The 14,382-nt window shown below is 43.2% G+C and overlaps 1 long non-coding RNA gene across 1 annotated transcript; it reads right to left on the bottom strand.

Annotated features, from left to right (window-relative positions):
- Positions 1-4,410: 4,410 nt before the first annotated feature.
- LOC110488378 (uncharacterized) lies at positions 4,411-9,277 on the bottom strand. The gene is made up of 3 exons (XR_002468391.3): positions 8,446-9,277; positions 5,641-7,474; positions 4,411-5,511 (listed from the first exon to the last, which is right to left on the bottom strand). It is a non-coding gene; the product is annotated as an uncharacterized LOC110488378 (long non-coding RNA).
- Between the last annotated feature and the right edge of the window lie 5,105 nt (positions 9,278-14,382).

Here is a 14,382-nt window from a genome sequence, read left to right as displayed (position 1 = left end):
GAATTTATTCCACCCCAATTTCAAAACAGCACTCAACACTATTTATTTATTTATTTAGGAGGGTAAAGGTGGGGTGGGGGGGGGGGGGGGGTACATAGGGAGTGAGGGTGGCAATTGAGGCGTGGATGGTCTCTGTGCGTCTTCTTGGCCCTCTGGTGTTGACTTTGAGTTATACAGTGTTTGCATCCACTCCCGCTAATTAGCGCGCCACACCCTCCGGCACACACTCTGCTCTGCTCTCTTGGATGTGACCCAGTGACAAGGCAGAATGCAGCGTGGGAGAAAGTCACTGCGGCAACAACCACGCAAACATACATAGATTGAACTCACCTTTATCTCCCTGCAGCCTCCTCTCCATGAATTCCAGGGTAAAAATGTTAAAAAGCCAGCCATATCTGGAAAAAGTCGATTAAGTCTGGAGGAGAGAGACCGAGAATGGGTGGGTGTGAATTGGCTCTGATAACTACTGCTGTGTGGAGCGTGGAGGCACTCATGTAAATGTATTCCTTGTTTATTTTATGCCAAAGTCTTGTGAAATACAAATGAGGACGTTACTGTGCTGTTCCTCTCACTGAAACGCTCTGGCACAAAAGCCAATCCGGATATAAAGGATCTATTTCCCAGAGACGGACCCACACACGTACGCGCACACACACATTCACGCCCTCCCTTCTCTTCCATTTTCAGCCCCTTGTGTCCCCTGTGCATTAATCTGTGATTCTAAAGATGTGATTTTACGACGTCTTCCTTGAAATATTCATGGGCAGGCAGGCAGGCAGCGCGTCCTGCTGGGGCTGATCACCAGGTAGGATGAATATCATTACCATGGTTTCACACATGAGCAGCGCCATCATGGCTATTTAATGCCGGCCGCCCCTTTTCCTCCATCAAGTGCCTCCTTTCTCAACACCACCCCAACATTTTATTTATCAATCGCATTTTTGGCACCAAGGCACTTTTGGCTTTACAACCCCGCTGCAGCAGATTGAAATGGGGGGCGGGGGGGGGGGGGGTTAATGTCTGTATATTTCAGCTTCCCATCCTGTTCCATCCTGATGCTAACACATTTCCCTATTTCAATGGGATTTCAATGGTATCCAAATGAGCCCCTGTCTTTCTGTGAGCTTTGAGCTCCTCCTTGCAACTCTATGTTCATGGACATTGCTATTGATGACACTGCTGCACCACAGGGGCTGAGTTAAAGCAGTTGCATTAATGCGATGTGTCGCCATGGATCCCCTCAGGGATTTCCCATAATGATGCAAAGTTATTTGCCCGGTCCCAATGTCACCTGTCATTCACCTGATCACTCAGGAGGACGTCGCTACAGGTCGGCACAGAGGCCATAATCATCCTGTAGGACCAACACCGCGCCAAAAGGATTCCTCATCATTTCAAAGGGGCCTCTTCTGTTTCTTTCCAGCCACTAGAGATTTGAGAACACACTGTGAAATGGCGTAGAGTCCAGTATCGAGATAAAACAGAACAGAATAGCTTTCTCAGGGGGTTTTCTGTTCATTATAAACTGCTGCTCCTTTGTTTCCCCCCTCTAAGGAAGCTTCATGAATTATGTAGAATTGGTATAAAAAAAAATCTAATAAGGATAGTGTGTGCTGCACATTTAAAAAAATAAAGAAATCAATTGAAATCCTTGGACCTAAGCATTTGTTTTTTCGGCCCACCAAGTCCAAACAGTTTTTTAAAATTATTATTAAAGGTGAACTGCACTTACCGATTCCACATATGTTTCTTCCAGTGCTCAATTAAGAAAAGCAGCGGCCATTACTGAAGCCCAAACGAGAGTTGTCTTTGGGGTGTGGTATAATGTGGGTGTTTCTTGGGTGTGTTTTTGCCATTCAATCACAACAAACAAACAAACAAGGGCAGTAGTGAGGAACTTAGTGACAGCGAGATAAACTAATCTAGCTTTGCTATGGAGACTAGTTCTGAATTTGAGGACTTCTCCCCCCTGACTGATTCGCCATCTCAAGATGATCTGCTAATTCAGTTCAATGTGTAGGCTAAAGACTGTGCTGACTTTGTGTTTAGCCAACCTGACAGCAGCTAGCTAGCATAGATACAGCTGGCTAGCCTATCTAGCTTGTCAAATCACAGTTATGACAAGATAGCAAGAAGTACCAGTGTCTGGAATGTGCTTCATGGGACACCCGTTCTACAACACCTTGCTACGAAAGTAGCTTACAACTTGGAAGTTTTATCAGGTCATGTAAGTTACCGTGGAAACGATATCAACTGCGAGTTGAATTCCCGTCTTCTGTCAACGCAGCTGTCAACGCAATATTATATAACTGTCTAGTTGTGCCTCGTCTCTGCTTCTGTCAGCTGTTAGATCTAGAGGTGGACATTGCACAAACATGGCCAGCCTGAATGTAGATACATTTATAAACTAGACGTTGGGTGTGTTTGTTTCACAAAGACAATCTATTTCTAATCTATTTTTATGGTCCATTCTAAGGATGTGTCTGTCTAACCACACACTGACATGCACAACACTCTGGGTGAGGTTCTGTCTTAAAGTCTCCAGTGGGTGATGAAGTCCCTTCCATCTACTGTATGTAACATATTGCAGGTTATGGACAGGTGGAAGGAGGGTGGGGTGGAGGGGTGGAGTGCACCACACTCCATTCTGGATATGACAGAGTTTTCCTCAAAATGCAAGTAAAACTAAGTGCATGCTCTTCAACCGATTGCTGCCGGTACCCTCCCGCCCGACTAGCATCACTACTTTGGACGGTTCTGACCTAGAATATGTGGACAACTACAAATACCTAGGTGTCTGGTTAGACTGTAAACTCTCCTTCCAGACACACATTAAACATCTCCAATCCAAAAATAAATCTAGAATCGGCTTCCTGTTTTGCAACAAAGCCTCCTTCAATCAACATACCCTCGTAAAACTGACTATCCTACCGATCCTTGACTTTGGCGGTCATTTACAAAATAGCCTCTAACACTCTACTCAGCAAATTAGATGTAGATATCACAGTGCCATCTGTTTTGTCCCCAAAGCCCCATATACTTCCCACCACTGCGACCTGTATGCTCTCGTTGGCTGGCCCTCACTACATATTTGTCGCCAAACCCACTGGCTCCAGGTCATCTATAAGTCTATGCTAGGTAAAGCCCCACCGTATCTCAGCTCACTGGTCACCATAGCAGCACCCACTCGTAGGACACGCTCCAGCAGGTATATTTCACTGGGCATCCCCAAAGCCAACACTTCCTTTGGCCGCCTTTCCTTACAATTCTCAGCTGCCAATGACTGGAACGAATTGCAAAACTCACTGAAGCTGGAGTCTTATATTTCCCTCTCTAACTTTAAGCATCAGCTGTCAGAGGAGCTTACCGATCACTGTACCTGTACACAGCCAATCTGTAAATAGCACATCCAACTACCTCATCCCCATATTGTTACTTATCCTCATATTGTTACTTATCCTCTGTTAAGGGAATTTTTATCAATAATGACTAATTATGTATACATTTCAATCAGGACTGACTAATCAGAATACTATTATGTTACTGTATATGTATGAATTTTCTTTTTAATCCTAGTACTGAATATAATGTGTGTAAATATAATCAAGAATTAGAACAATGACTGTCTGTTCCTTGGTAGAAATGAATGAACTATATCGCCAGACTGGCTAGAATGCTTATCTACACAGGCTGACCTTGGCTCTAGATGATGTGGGAAGGCTTGAGAACTATACCGCCTTTGTACCAGTGTCAAGAAGAGACGAAACAGTTTAGAAAACGCTGACGTCATTTTCAGTTTATAACCTGTGATAAAATGTATCATGGGCAGTACTCTAGAGAATAAACGCAGCTGGTTGATTTCAAAGACTGGTCTCTGTCCATTTTATACAAATAAGAGTCTGACAGAGTGTTTAATTTTGATTGAGTATTAAAACAGAGGAATTTAATTCCTGTAACATCCTCTTGCTCTTTTGCACCCCAGTATCTATTCTCTACTTATACATCTGCACATCTGTCATTCCAGTGTTAATGCTAAATTGTAATTATTGTACCTCCATGGCCTATTTATTGCCTTACCTCCCTACATTTGCACACACTGTACATAGATTTTTCTATTGTGTTATTGACTGTTGTTTGTGTAACTCTGAGTTGTTTTGTCGCAATGCTTTGCTTTGTCTTGGCCAGGTCGCAGTTGTAAATGAGAACGTGTTCTCAACTGGCCTACCTGGTTACGTAAAGGTGAAATACAGAAGAGAATAAATGAATAAAAACCCATGGGTCCAGAGTTCAATAAGTACAGGCAGATGTGAGATGCAAGAAGGTGGCACTCTTCTCATACCACTCTGTAGTGTCGTGGAAATTTCCTCTATTTACCAAATCGTGGGAGCAAACCACACACACAAGTCAGAGTTAGTTATAAAAGTCCATCTTTAATTATATGAGCTCTATCACAACCCTGTGACTCTCAGATTGATTCAGTGTCTCCCAGTGAATCCTCTGAGAGCCCCCTTACAATGCAACTGAGTTCCTTTAATAGCAAAGACACACATAGTCAGACAGCATAGACATAACTCATCGTTCAGCTTTGTCTCCTTTCTCAAACCCCAGAACCCTAAACCAACCCTCCATATCAACAGGCATACATCAAATTGTCATTTAGATGCAACCCACTCTAAATACAAACTCCTGGACAAACTCACGGAGAGGAGGGTGAGGCTATAGTTTAAGATAGAAACAACACTGCAACCCTTCTTTCCCCACTAGAAAAGGTAGGGAGTAAAAGATATGTTTACACATGATGACACTTTGACCTCTCCCCTCTCAGCGGCCCAGGCAACTTAGTTTTGACATAGAACAGATAACTGCAACCTCACCACAGAATTACACAAAAATACCATTCTGATGAGAATTAACTTACACATATTTGATGAATATAAAACATCTTACATATGTTACCAACAAATTCTGATTATCCCACGACAGTAGCTACTGACCAAGCTTCCTCCAGGAAGAAGCGTTGACTCAATCAGTAGCCTACAGAGTAATATGAGAAGAATGCCAAGAATGCCAACTTATGTAGATATTCGAAACAAAGGGTTATGATGTCTTTCAAGTGTAATAGTTCCATGTAGAATAAACTATCCTTCACAAAAAATACTATAGAAGCAGTGTTTTGCTAATATAACAAGGTACAAATATTACACGTCTTTCATCTTCTGTCATTCACAGCCGATACAGGTACTGTACCAATCAGCATTTTGTCTGGTGGTACATGTTAGTCGTCCTCCCTTCATACGGTGTCCCATATAAGACAGTCTCCGGACATGTTTGAAGAATACACAATGTCCCCGACTACCATTCCATTCAATAATAACCAAAAACCGAAAAGTAATAGATGTGTTTCGTATAATTTTAACGCTGAGTTCAAGGTCTCTCCCAGTTCAAACGTCTGCATCCACCTGTCTTTTAGTGAGGGGGACCCCGTGACAAACCATCTCTCCTGTTCTCCACCTGTAGAAAAACAAGGTAGAGTTGGTACACACAGCACTGATTACATGATCAATGGTTGTTACAGTAGGTGAAGTCCAGGACAGACAAGTGACGGTGTTTTGACCTATGACCAGACCAAATGTGACCAACCTGAAGTGGGACTGGTGCCTGGGCGCGTACTGACTCAGCGGTCTGCTCCTCCTATGGTAAGGGGTTTCCCACAAAACCGCTGAACAACAAATCCACCCGTTTTTGTAAGTAGCCTGCGAATGAAATAAAATATCATCACTCAATAAATATATAGCAACAACAACAACAAAAAACATCTGTAGTTTGGAAGTAATTATACTAATAGAGTGACGTTAAGTACAACACAGATTCAGGCCAATGACGCTGCATGACGCTGGTACTATGCAACTAGCGGTGTAACGATACATTGCTGAATGCTCGCTGACACGTATTTGTAGCATGCTAGCTTAAAAGACTGGTACTCGGTCTAGACAAGTACCATCTTTCATTTATTTTTGCGCTAGAAAATACACAACAGACTTTCACGAGAGCAGGCGTGTTGTTTTAGCACTAGTAGCAGATGAAGCCCCCGAATGCTAGCTAGCTAGTGCTAAATCACCTAGCCCTTGATCACTAAAAGGCAGAATGCCGCCAGGGCCTGTTTTCGAGAACAAGAGCTAACCCAAACAACATGCCTGTTCCTCTAAAAGTAGCTAGCTACCTAACGTGCAAATCTTGGTTAGTTATCAATATTTTTGTCCTAGTTGAAATGAATTGGCTAGCTACCTAACTTTAGCTTCTTCTTAGCTCGCCAGTTCGAGTGGAAACGTTAACGATAGCAACGTGGCCTCAGTTACATCCTTCTCGTCAGGTGCAACGTTAGCTATGCAAATCTTCCTGTCTATGACATTATATCACATTAGGGAGAGGCTATGTATTTAGCGAGTTACATCACAGTATCATAGCTAGCTACTCACCACACACCAGTCACAGCCATGATGTCGTATGTTTGTTGTATGTAGTCCATTCCTTGCCATCTTGCGCAATATTGCTGAATGCATTAGAAGTTTGCACCAACTTTAAGGAAGCCCATTTTCACTCCTATGCCGAGCAAGTGTGTGTGGGCAATTGGACATCATTGGCAAAAGTGGGCATGCAAGACTGACTTCATGACCGAAAGGATCTTATTTACACTTTGTCGTCAATTTTGACACTAGAGTAAAACAAAACAACTCCAAAAACAATGAATTTACCAGTATGGATTTTGTTACTATGTATGAGCAAAATAACACAGCATTAGCCATAGCCATGGCAAAATGAATAGAATTGAAGGAAATTAGCTTTGAAACTGAAAAAAAAATATTATAATCTCAGCTCCAGGACAGAATATGAAGAATCGCAGGAAATTACCTTTAAAGGTCCAATGCAGACATTGTTTTAAACTATTTATCAAATTATTTCGGGGTAACAATTATTTCTGGTAACAGTAAAAAAATAAAAAAAAAACTTTACTGTGATTCTTTTCAATTAAAATTGTAAAAAAATATATGAAAATAGCTTCTTAGCAAAAAGCAATTTCTCAAGCAATAATTTTGCTAGGACTGTCTGAGTGAGGGGCCTAACTGGATGAGCCTAATGCGAGGGATATGTATAGCCTAACAACTCACACTGAATTCTTCCACTGTTCCGTTGTTCAAAAAAAGTTATCAGCGATTGGATCGTCTCTAACCAATCAGAGTATCAAAGCCAATTAAACATTTTCAAACCGCCGCTTTACCCACGTGTGTTCTGGCTCTGGCCCAAACCCATCGGTTTCTGGTACAATCAGACGACCCCCAAATGTGTTCGCATTCGGTGAAGAGTCTGGGAGGTACTCAGATCCAGACTCATTGTGGAGAAGAAACTTACATCCGTGGGTGTGTCGCAGTGTTTGGATGGAGCAAGGAGTCTGGGTAGCCAGGCAAGGATATGTAACCTGAAAACGAGATGTTATTGACAGAGAGGTTTCAAACTCACTTTGTTATTGGTCTATTAACTTATACTGCCTGGTGACTCTATCCCACCAAAGCAGGCAGAAATTCCTGGAGGTCTATTCAAACCGCTCTTACACTAAAAGTGCATTATCATAATTTCACAATTTCACAGAATTATTTCAACCTGATAGTGTGGAAATACTGTATATATACACACACAACACGGGAAAATCAAGTTTTTGTCTGCACTTGGCTCTTAAAACTGCAACATTTTATCTCAGCTCCATGGTAGAATGTGTAGAATTGTAGGAAATTAGCTTCAAAACGGCAAACACTTCTCTCAATTGCAGAAAATTGGTTTAAATATGCAAAACATTTCTCTACACTGCCAAGATGGGGTCCTCTAAAATGTTCTCTAAATTTCAGCCACGCTGACGGGCCTTCCATGTCCCTGGCCACGCCACCTGCCAAGCCCCCCTGCCATGCCCACCACCTAAGTCCCTTTTTGATCCAGAAAGAAAATCCTGGATGTGTGTGTGTGTGTGTGTGTGTGTGTGTGTGTGTGTGTGTGTGTGATGTCTGTGTGTGTGTGATGTCTGTGTGCTTGCATATGCGTGTGCGTATGAGAAACGGGTGTTTGGTGTGTGTGAGTCCACATCCCCTGTCCCTCTGCCTTTTCAGAAGCTTTTCAGCCAGTTGCCATACCACCATGACATTTCTGGATATTTTCAACCATTTCCAAGTCATGGTTTCAATTCAAAATGATTGCCGCTCCAATCCCCCTGCCAGCGCGCCAGTTACGGAGGGCAACCAGTACCACAGATAAGACGTAATAAATAGGCTTAGCAAGAAACTACTCAGTATTTTGAATTAGTATATAGAATTAAACATGTGCTGTATCAAAGATTACCACATAGGCTACCACCTCTGAACTGATGAGCTAACCTGCCAATGTTTGGCTCAAGAAGCATACCTCTGGATTTCACGAGCTGTATGAGTCATCGACAGCCCCTCTGTCCTTTCTCTCCGACATGAGGCTGACAACGCCTCAATCTCTCTTCTTTACCAACGCAGTCGCCGCTAACACGCCGAGTCATCAGTCGATCAATAGGCAGAATAAATTCCCCAGCCAGGATGCTCCAACACTGAAAGAAGGGTTGTGTAACAGCTACATCGAATGTGTGCTGCCGTCAACAATATGCGCAAACCTCTGAGGTGTGACTTTAAACTGTCATTAATTTCATGTCCGAGAGCCACGACAGTACATGCCTGGCTACCATTCGGTACCGAAAAGTAGCAATTTACAGACACGGTAGATAGGCTTGTTATAATGTTTGGGTGAAAAAGGTCCTTCTAGGGCAGCACGCACCTTATTGCCTTACCTCCTCTAACAACAACAGTCTGGCCGGGGGAATGCTAAGCAGCTAGGCATCTTGATTGAGACAGGGCTGCTTATAAACAGTCCTATGGTTTGAGCTACATCTCTCTCCCCGGCAACACTAAAGAGAATGAGAGATCGTCTCCTCTCACTCCTTTGATCTGCGCAAATGAGATGTCGAATAATTAGTGTGGCATGAAAACAAAGTGCCAGCGCTCGCTTCTCTCAAAGGGTTTGCTGAGTAAATGTCAGCAACAGGGAAAAATACGGAGTCCCCCCCCCCCCCCCTGTCACCCTGCCTTAATAATAATCACATTACCGCAGAAGTCTCAAAGGAATTCCACTCTGTAGGAATGTAATCCAGGGGACTCAGAAAGTCACGGAGTGTTGTCTCTCGCGTTAGGGAAGTAACTCCCTATACTCAGGTACCTCGTTTGACGCTCGTTTAGCGCCACCGTAACTGAACGTGACAGTTTGCATTGTCATCGCTATGAACGATGACCAGGTTACAGTGAACGAATGCAAAGGTCAAACACAATAACAAAGAGGTAGCGTTCCTAATAATAATTGTTGTTGTTGTTGTTGTTTTGTCCAGGGTTTGCCTCCCCACCTACCTTGCTTTATGTTGTTGACCATCGTAGACCCTTGAAGTGGAAGTTGTCTTAGTTCAAAAGACACATTTTTGTAAACTTCCCCTCACAGGTAGGCAACAGTGAGTAAAGGCAGAATGACGTTCCAAGCATGAGGTCTGCCAGTAGAGTTAGATCAGGTAGTGTGAGCTGTCTACCCGTCTTTCTCTCTGTTTGTGTAGCTACTACAGCTTGATATCAGATAGAAGCAAGTCTTTCATGAACCCGCTCTGGGCTGTGAGGAGGGCTCAAACTTTCTCCAAAAGGAAACCATTGAAATGGAGGAGGAACTTTTCTGTCTGCCAGATTCGGCTGGCCTGCTGGTGAACTTGAAAAAGCTCAAATCCCATCTCTGGCAGAGAGAAAGAAAAAGAGAGGGGGGAGATGGGTGGAAGAAAAGGAGGAGCGAGAAGAAGGAAGAGGGGAGCTTGGTTAAATTTATGGATGAGAAATAAGCTCATATTGCTTGAAATCTCCCTGGATATATTTCAGGGAGGTGTCTAAGAGCCCATTATAAATATTAAAGGGCACCACATTTTCCTGCTTCAGAAGATTGGAGGCTAGAGGGGTGGGGGCACAATATTACCATGTTATTGTGTGTTCAATACACTTGAATGTTCAAGGCATGTAGACATCTGGGAACAAATCTGCCATGTATGTCGTGCATCTGATAAAATTGCCAGATGTTTTGTCCCATTCCTGATATCAATGTTCTCGAATCTCAGATTTAAAACATCTCGTTTTTACCATAGTTTTGTATTGCTTTTAGGTATTATATTTAGCGAATAGATTTTCAGTAATGTGTGCTGCAAAGCAACATATCAAGTCAGAGATATGAAATAGTCAAACAAGCTGCCCCCTCACCCATTGCCCCTAACCCCTTATATACTATGTTGACTGAGCCAGCTTGCCCATGTTAAAGACCTGTGTTTCTCAAACACCTCCTTCACCCTTCGCCCCTAACCATATGCCCTGAACCCTATCCACTACAACAAGTGAGGAGGCATGCCCAGTTATAAAGACCTGGCTGGGTAAACGGATCCGACACTAGAGGAGATTCATTAACGTAGGTCCCACGAGGGGGCCATGGGAATAATTACCAATTAGGCTGGAGTCAGGCGCCGGGGTGCATTGGTGTGGCAGCAAAAGGGGGGGGGCTCTGAACGTGCTCCCTGAGCACCGGAGCATACAGGCCATCAGTGTTAAATACAGAGCGTCGTTTAATCTAATGCTTCAGTCGCTCGCTGCGATCGCTTGTCAGTTTTGCCAGCTAATTAGAAAGTAGCCACATGCACGGCTGACACATTCTCCCTTCTCTCCCCCCTTTTTCTTTGCTTCTCTCCTTTCCACCGCTCAGTTCTCTCCCCATCTACCTCTCTTTTTATATCTACCTCTCCTCTTTCCCCTTCATTGTTAGGATACTGTTTGTTGAATATCCACGTTTGACCTCTAGCTACCGACAGAAAACCACAAAGGCAAGAGTCAAACAGTAGGAAATGGTGTCCCAAAATAACAAACAGGATTATGTGAGGGTTAATAAATTGTTTGGGTGGTTGGTGTGTGTGTTCTTTGTCTTGACAGTAATTGATAACTTAGCCTACTCCCATTGCTTAACTAGCTGCCAGATACAGCCTGGGTGACCAGAACATATCGATTTGCCTTCTAATATCTCTCAGTGATAATGACACAGGTCACAGGTCACAGTGGCAGGCGACAGGGGGGGGGGCAGAGTGGGGTTAGTGTATCAGTGGAGCTAGAGAAACTAGAAGCATTTCAATGTCAAAGGGCGTTATGGAGCTTGCAAGGAGCATTGTGGCAGCACGGCACATTGCAAGGAGCATTGTGGCAGCACGGCACATTGCAAGGAGCATTGTGGCAGCACGGCACATTGCAAGGAGCATTGTGGCAGCACGGCACATTGCAAGGAGCATTGTGGCAGCACGGCACATTGCAAGGAGCATTGTGGCAGCACGGCACATTGCAAGGAGCATTGTGGCAGCACGGCACATTGCAAGGAGCATTGTGGCAGCACGGCACATTGCAAGGAGCATTGTGGCAGCACGGCACATTGCAAGGAGCATTGTGGCAGCACGGCACATTGCAAGGAGCATTGTGGCAGCACGGCACATTGCAAGGAGCATTGTGGCAGCACGGCACATTGCAAGGAGCATTGTGGCAGCACGGCACATTGCTTTGAGGTAATTTTTTTTCTTCTCCCAGGCTTCACCTGGTAGACGTTTAGCAGACGGGTGAAGACAGATGTGGTTGACAGTAGACCCCTCCAACCCCCCACCCATCTCTTCCTTTCTTTTTTTCACATCTTCTCTCTCATCTCTCATTCCTTGGGCTTGTTCACTGACAGAAGTAGATGGGAAACCATGGCTGGTAGGGGGATGGGGTTGGCTTGTCAGAGACATCTCTCTCTCTCTCCCTCGCCAGGAGATTTTGAGAAGTGTGTCTCGGAGCACAGGTGAGGTGGGTTGTATGTCAGCAGTGTAAACAGGTTCCCTGCTGTTTCCTTCTCTTTCTCTCCTCTTGCTCTCTCTATGGACCCCTATAACTCTTCTGTGTGTAAAGCCCTATAGGCATAAAGAAGCTGTCCAACACCTACGATTCAGACCCCTATCGCCCAGAGATGGAGAGAGAGAAAGGATAGATAGACAGATGGACAGACAGACTATATTGAAAAACATTTAGTAAAACATTGTGTGTGTGTGTGTGTGTGTGTGTGTGTGTGTGTGTGTGTGTGTGTGTGTGTGTGTTGGGGGGGGGGGGGTCACCAACGTGAAGTTCATAGGAGGATATCAAATTGGGTAGAGTCTATATTTGTTTTAAATAATGCATATAAAGATTAGGAATAAGCTGAGGCTTTGATTTCTGATCAAACCGATGGAAAGGTGGTTTTAGAAAACATCTACCAGTAAAAGTCTTAATGGGTATTAGAAATACATCAAAACGCTATAATGTTAAAGACCCCTGACAAATAATATCAACACTTACAGTATATTTAGTTTCTAATACCAACACATATTTACTTTGGGAAATGTTCTTCTGCCTTCTGTAAATGTAATAAACATTGCCTTGTGCCTTGGAATTTCGTTACCAAAAATCCACATACCTCATAGATATTGTCTAATTTCACTCCCTCGTGAGGAGGGAGGATAATGAAAGATCACAGAAGTAACAAGTAAAAGTAGACCTAAATTACTTATAGTATTTTTATTGTTATACATTTTATGAATTATTAAGTGATTAAGCTCTAAATTCCGTTACCAAATTTCGTAAAGGAATTTCTGAAAAGTCCGTAACGGAATTTCTGCAATTGAATGGGAAGTCATAGTAGTAACAAAAAACAGTTGGGTTCAGTTTGGACAGCACAGTACGGTACAGTACAATGCAGTACATCACAGGAGAGTACATCAAAGAAAAGTATAGTTCAGTACAGTACTGTAAAGTAGAGTTCAGTAGCGCACACTATAGTTCAGTATACTATAATGTACTGTATTGTGCTGTGTTATACTCTACTCTACTGTACTGTACCCTACTTTACTGTACTGAACTATACTGTCTACTGTACTCTACTGTGCTGTACTCTACTGAGCTCTACTGAGCTCTACTGTGGTGTACTTTGATGTCCAAACTTGTGAAACATAGACGTCTATGGTTGGTTCAGATTTGGCCCGGTATGGACCAACCAAATTTGGTCTTGTTTGGTGGCAGAGCTCATTAAAATAAAGGGGCCAGTGGTAGAATGATACTCAAATATGCTAAGGAGGATACTGCTTATTTATAAGGTACCAGTCAAAAGTATGGACACACCTACTCATTCAAGGGTTTTTCTTTATTTGAACTATTTTCTACATTGTAGAATAATAGTGAACACATTAAAACTATGAAATAATACATATGGAATCATGTAGTAACCAAACAAGTGTTAAACAAATATATTTTAGATTCTTCAACGCATTCTCTCAACCAGCTTCACCTGGAAGGCTTTTTCAACAGTCTTGAAAGAGTTCTCACATATGCTGAGCACTTGATGGCTGCTTTTCCTTCACTCTGCAGTCCAACTCATCCCAAACCATCTCAATTTGGTTGAGGTCAGGTGATTGTGGAGGCCAGGTTATCTGATGCAGCACTCCATTACTCTCCTTCTTGGTCAAATAGCCCTTACACAGCTTGGAGGTTTGGTTGGGTCATAGTCCCACTAAGCACAAACCAGATGGGATGGCGTATCGCTGCAGAATGCTGTGGTAGCCATGCTGGTTAGGTGTGCCTTGAATTCAAGATAAATAACAGACAGTGTCACAAGCAAAGCAACCCCACACCATCACACCACCTCCTCCATGCTTTATGGTGGGAACCACACATGCGGAGATCATCCGTTGACCTAATCTGCATCTCACAAAGACACGGCAGTTGGAAGTTTTGGACTCATTAGGCCGAAGGACAGATTTTCAATGGTCTAATGTCCATTGCTCGTGTTTCTTGGAGCAAGCAAGTCTCTTCTTATTATTGGTGTCGTTTAGTAGTGGTTTCTTTGTAGCAATTCGACCATGAAGGCCTGATTCACATAGTCTCCTCTGAACAGTTGATGTTGAGATGTGTATCTTACTTGAACTCTGTGAAACATTTATTTGGGCTGCAATTTCTGAGGCTGGTAACTCTAATGAACTTATCCTCTGCAGCAGAGGTAACTCTGGGTCTTCCTTTCCTGTGGCGGTCCTCATGAGAGCAAGTTTCATCATAGCGCTTGATGGTTTTTGCGACTGCACTTGAAGAAACTTTCAAAGTTTTTGAAATTCTCTGCATTAACTGACCTTCATGTATTAAAGAAATGATGGACTGTCATTTCTCTTTGCTTATTTGAGCTGACTTGGTCTTTTACCAAATAGGGCTATCT

The sequence above is a fragment of the Oncorhynchus mykiss genome, chromosome 30 (genome assembly GCF_057628025.1).
Source record: "Oncorhynchus mykiss isolate SJ-2025 chromosome 30, ASM5762802v1, whole genome shotgun sequence".
Lineage (NCBI taxonomy): Eukaryota > Metazoa > Chordata > Actinopteri > Salmoniformes > Salmonidae > Oncorhynchus > Oncorhynchus mykiss.
This window is presented reverse-complemented; position numbering and strand designations above follow the sequence as displayed.